The sequence below is a fragment of the Alligator mississippiensis genome, chromosome 14 (genome assembly GCF_030867095.1).
Source record: "Alligator mississippiensis isolate rAllMis1 chromosome 14, rAllMis1, whole genome shotgun sequence".
NCBI classification, from domain to species: Eukaryota; Metazoa; Chordata; order Crocodylia; family Alligatoridae; genus Alligator; species Alligator mississippiensis.
In genome coordinates, this window is record NC_081837.1 from 24468934 (window position 1) to 24473933 (window position 5000).

At 69.9% G+C, this 5000-nt stretch overlaps 1 non-coding gene across 1 annotated transcript; it reads left to right on the forward strand.

The window, feature by feature from the left end:
- The first annotated feature begins 4858 nt into the window (after window positions 1-4858).
- Window positions 4859-4977, forward strand: LOC132245289 (5S ribosomal RNA). Its single transcript, XR_009457113.1, has one exon. It is a non-coding gene; the product is annotated as a 5S ribosomal RNA (ribosomal RNA).
- Window positions 4978-5000: the final 23 nt, after the last annotated feature.

Below are 5000 nucleotides of genomic sequence, written 5' to 3' on the forward strand. Positions count from 1 at the left end.
GGCCTGCCCCGCGGAAGCATGCCGGGTTCTCCCGCCGCGCCGTGCAGGTTCTTCCGCCCCTCGCCGGGGTAGCCGGGCTCCAACCGCTGGGCCCCGCAGCGTGGAAGGGCCCCTGCGAGTCGCCCCCCGGCCTGCACGCCCGCCGTGCAGTCGACCGGGTCGAAGCCGGAATCGCGGCCGGGTTCCTGGAACTCTCGCCCGGCCTGCCCGCCCGGCCCGCCCCCCGGGCCGGGGCTCCAGTCGACTTGGAGCCAAACTCGGTTTTGACCCCCTCCTGCAGCACGGTCCGGCCCCGGAGGTTCCTCCGTCCGACCTCCTGGAACCCAAGATGGGCATCCAGGGTCCCGAAATCCGTGTCCCCGAAAATCTCCGCGAACCTTTCCTGGCAATATTGTAGATGCGGCACCCGGCCCAGCCACCGGGGGCAACCGCCGAAAGTGTCCGCCCTCCTGGAGCGAAGGCCCGGGCAAGGCCCGTTTCAAAAACCTCATACGGACTTCCGGAGCCCGAGCCCCGGCGCCAGGTCGACCCAGGGCCGACCTCCCGGGCCCCAGAGAGGCTCGTCTCCGCCGCGGAAGCCGCCCGCCGCCCGCGCCGAAGGCCCCCGGGCCCGCCCGGCCTCCGGGCAGGGCACCGGGGAGAAGTAGGAATCGTGGCCGGGCTCCTGGAACTCCTGCCCGGCCTGCCACGCGGAAGCATGCCGGGTTCTCCCGCCGCGCCGTGCAGGTTCTTCCGCCCCTCGCCGGGGTAGCCGGGCTCCAACCGCTGGGCCCCGCAGCGTGGAAGGGGCCCTGCGAGTCGCCGCCGGCCTGCACGCCCGCCGTGCAGTCGACCGGGTCGAAGCCGGAATCGCGGCCGGGTTCCTGGAACTCTCGCCCGGCCTGCCCGCCCGGCCCGCCCCCCGGGCCGGGGCGCCAGTCGACATGGAGCCAAACTCGGTTTTGACCCCCTCCTGCAGCACGGTCCGGCCCCGGAGGTTCCTCCGTCCGACCTCCTGGAACCCAAGATGGGCATCCAGGGTCCCGAAATCCGTGTCCCCGAAAATCTCCGCGAACCTTTCCTGGCAATATTGTAGATGCGGCACCCGGCCCAGCCACCGGGGGCAACCGCCGAAAGTGTCCGCCCTCCTGGAGCGAAGGCCCGGGCAAGGCCCGTTTCAAAAACCTCATACGGACTTCCGGAGCCCGAGCCCCGGCGCCAGGTCGACCCAGGGCCGACCTCCCGGGCCCCAGAGAGGCTCGTCTCCGCCGCGGAAGCCGCCCGCCGCCCGCAGCCGAAGGCCCCCGGGCCCGCCCGGCCTCCGGGCAGGGCACCGGGGAGAAGTAGGAATCGTGGCCGGGCTCCTGGAACTCCTGCCCGGCCTGCCACGCGGAAGCATGCCGGGTTCTCCCGCCGCGCCGTGCAGGTTCTTCCGCCCCTCGCCGGGGTAGCCGGGCTCCAACCGCTGGGCCCCGCAGCCTGGAAGGGCCCCTGCGAGTCGCCCCCCGGCCTGCACGCCCGCCGTGCAGTCGACCGGGTCGAAGCCGGAATCGCGGCCGGGTTGGTTCCTGGAACTCTCGCCCGGCCTGCCCGCCCGGCCCGCCCCCCGGGCCGGGGCTCCAGTCGACTTGGAGCCAAACTCGGTTTTGACCCCCTCCTGCAGCACGGTCCGGCCCCGGAGGTTCCTCCGTCCGACCTCCTGGAACCCAAGATGGGCATCTAGGGTCCCGAAATCCGTGTCCCCGAAAATCTCCGCGAACCTTTCCTGGCAATATTGTAGATGCGGCACCCGGCCCAGCCACCGGGGGCAACCGCCGAAAGTGTCCGCCCTCCTGGAGCGAAGGCCCGGGCAAGGCCCGTTTCAAAAACCTCATACGGACTTCCGGAGCCCGAGCCCCGGCGCCAGGTCGACCCAGGGCCGACCTCCCGGGCCCCAGAGAGGCTCGTCTCCGCCGCGGAAGCCGCCCGCCGCCCGCGCCGAAGGCCCCCGGGCCCGCCCGGCCTCCGGGCAGGGCACCGGGGAGAAGTAGGAATCGTGGCCGGGCTCCTGGAACTCCTGCCCGGCCTGCCACGCGGAAGCATGCCGGGTTCTCCCGCCGCGCCGTGCAGGTTCTTCCGCCCCTCGCCGGGGTAGCCGGGCTCCAACCGCTGGGCCCCGCAGCCTGGAAGGGCCCCTGCGAGTCGCCCCCCGGCCTGCACGCCCGCCGTGCAGTCGACCGGGTCGAAGCCGGAATCGCGGCCGGGTTCCTGGAACTCTCGCCCGGCCTGCCCGCCCGGCCCGCCCCCCGGGCCGGGGCTCCAGTCGACTTGGAGCCAAACTCGGTTTTGACCCCCTCCTGCAGCACGGTCCGGCCCCGGAGGTTCCTCCGTCCGACCTCCTGGAACCCAAGATGGGCATCTAGGGTCCCGAAATCCGTGTCCCCGAAAATCTCCGCGAACCTTTCCTGGCAATATTGTAGATGCGGCACCCGGCCCAGCCACCGGGGGCAACCGCCGAAAGTGTCCGCCCTCCTGGAGCGAAGGCCCGGGCAAGGCCCGTTTCAAAAACCTCATACGGACTTCCGGAGCCCGAGCCCCGGCGCCAGGTCGACCCAGGGCCGACCTCCCGGGCCCCAGAGAGGCTCGTCTCCGCCGCGGAAGCCGCCCGCCGCCCGCGGCGAAGGCCCCCGGGCCCGCCCGGCCTCCGGGCAGGGCACCGGGGAGAAGTAGGAATCGTGGCCGGGCTCCTGGAACTCCTGCCCGGCCTGCCCCGCGGAAGCATGCCGGGTTCTCCCGCCGCGCCGTGCAGGTTCTTCCGCCCCTCGCCGGGGTAGCCGGGCTCCAACCGCTGGGCCCCGCAGCGTGGAAGGGGCCCTGCGAGTCGCCGCCGGCCTGCACGCCCGCCGTGCAGTCGACCGGGTCGAAGCCGGAATCGCGGCCGGGTTCCTGGAACTCTCGCCCGGCCTGCCCGCCCGGCCCGCCCCCCGGGCCGGGGCGCCAGTCGACATGGAGCCAAACTCGGTTTTGACCCCCTCCTGCAGCACGGTCCGGCCCCGGAGGTACCCCTGCCCGACCTCCTGGAACCCAAGATGGGCAACTAGGGTCCCGAAAAGCGTGTCCCCGAAAATCTCCGCGGACCTTTCCTGGCAATATTGTAGATGCGGCACCCGGCCCAGCCACCGGGGGCAACCGCCGAAAGTGTCCGCCCTCCTGGAGCGAAGGCCCGGGCACGGCCCGTTTGAAAAACCTCATCGGGACTTCCAGGGCCGGAGCCCCGGCGCCAGGTCGACCCCGGGCCTCCCTCCCGGGGCCCAGCACGGCTCGTCTCCCCCGCGGGAGCATCCCGCCGCCCGCAGCCGAAGGCCCCCGGACCTGCCCGGCCTCCGGGCAGGGCACCGGGGAGAAGTCGGAATCGCGGCCGGGCTCCTGGAACTCCCGCCCGGCCTGCCCCGCGGAGTCCTGCCCGGGCTCCCGCCGCCTTGGCCCGGGACGACCACCCCTCGGCGGGGTGCCTCGGCTCCGACCCCGGAGGCCCGGGTCCCTGCCGGGGCCCTTGGACCCGCCCCCCGGGCTGCCCTTCCACGGAGCCCTTGACCGGGACGAGATCGGAATTGTGGCCGAGCTCCTGGAACTCTCGCCCGGCCTGACCGCCTTCTCCGGCCCTTTTCCGGTTTTCCCCGTTGACCTGGCTCCAAACTCGGGTTTGGCCCCTCAGCACGGCAGGGTTCTGCCCCGAAGATCCCTCTGACCGGCTTTCTGGAACCGAACATGGGCATTGAGGGTCCTTAAAAACGTGTTCTCGAAAATCTCCGCGAACGTTTCTTGGCTATATTGTAGATGCGGCACCCGGCCCAGCCACCGGGACGAACCGCCGAAAGTGTCCGCCCTCCTGGATCGAAGGCCCGGGCAAGGCCCGTTTCAAAAACCTCATACGGACTTCCGTGGGGGGGGCGGGCACCAGGTCAACCCCACGTATGCCTATGGGGATTTTCGCTCCCCAGGTCAACCCCATGGATGCCTATCGGGATTTTCGCTCCCCAGGTCAACCCCATGGATGCCTATGGGCTTTTTCGGTCCCCAGCTCCACCCCAAGTATTCCTAGGGGCTTTTTCGCTCCCCAGCTCCACCCCATTTATTCCTATGGGGATTTTCAGTCCCCAGGTCAACCCCAAGTATTCCTAGGGGCTTTTTCGCTCCCCAGCTCCCCCCCCATGTATTCCTAAGGGCTTTTTCGGTCCCCAGCTCCACCCCAAGTATTCCTAGGGGTTTTTTCGCTCCCCAGCTCCACCCCATGTATTCCTAGGGGCTTTTCCGCTCCCCAGCTCCCCCCCCATGTATTCCTAAGGGCTTTTTCGCTCCCCAGCTCCCCCCCAAGTATTCCTAGGGGTTTTTTCGCTCCCCAGCTCCACCCCATGTATTCCTAGGGGCTTTTCCGCTCCCCAGCTCCCCCCCATGGATGCCGATGGGCTCTTTCGGTCCCCAGGTCAGCCCCATGTGTTGCTATGGGCTTTTTCGGTCCCCAGGTCAACCCCATGTGTTCCTATGGGCTTTCTCGGTCCCCAGGTCAACCCCATGTATTCCTAGGGGCTTTTTCGCTCCCCAGCTCCACCCCATGTATTCCTATGGGGATTTTCGCTCCCCAGCTCCACCCCAAGTATTCCTAGGGGCTTTTCCGCTCCCCAGCTCCACCCCACGTATTCCTAGGGGCATTTAGGCTCCCCAGGTCAACCCCATGGATGCCGATGGGCTTTTCCGCTCGCTCCCCAGGTCCGCCCGCCCCTGGCCTCGCCATCGGGACTTGCGGGCACCGTCTCAACCCCGTGCCTTCCAGAGGGGACTTCCAGGCACCGTGTCCACCCCCTGCGAGCCTCTGCGGACCCCCGCCTTACCTTTCCCCGCCGCCTACGGCCAGACCGGGCTGATCGCGCCCGATCCCGTCCGATCTCGGAAGCTAAGCAGTCCCGGGCCCGGCTAGTACCTGGATGGGAGACCGCCTGGGAATCCCGGGTGCCGTAGGCCTCCCGCCCTTTTGCGCCTCGGGG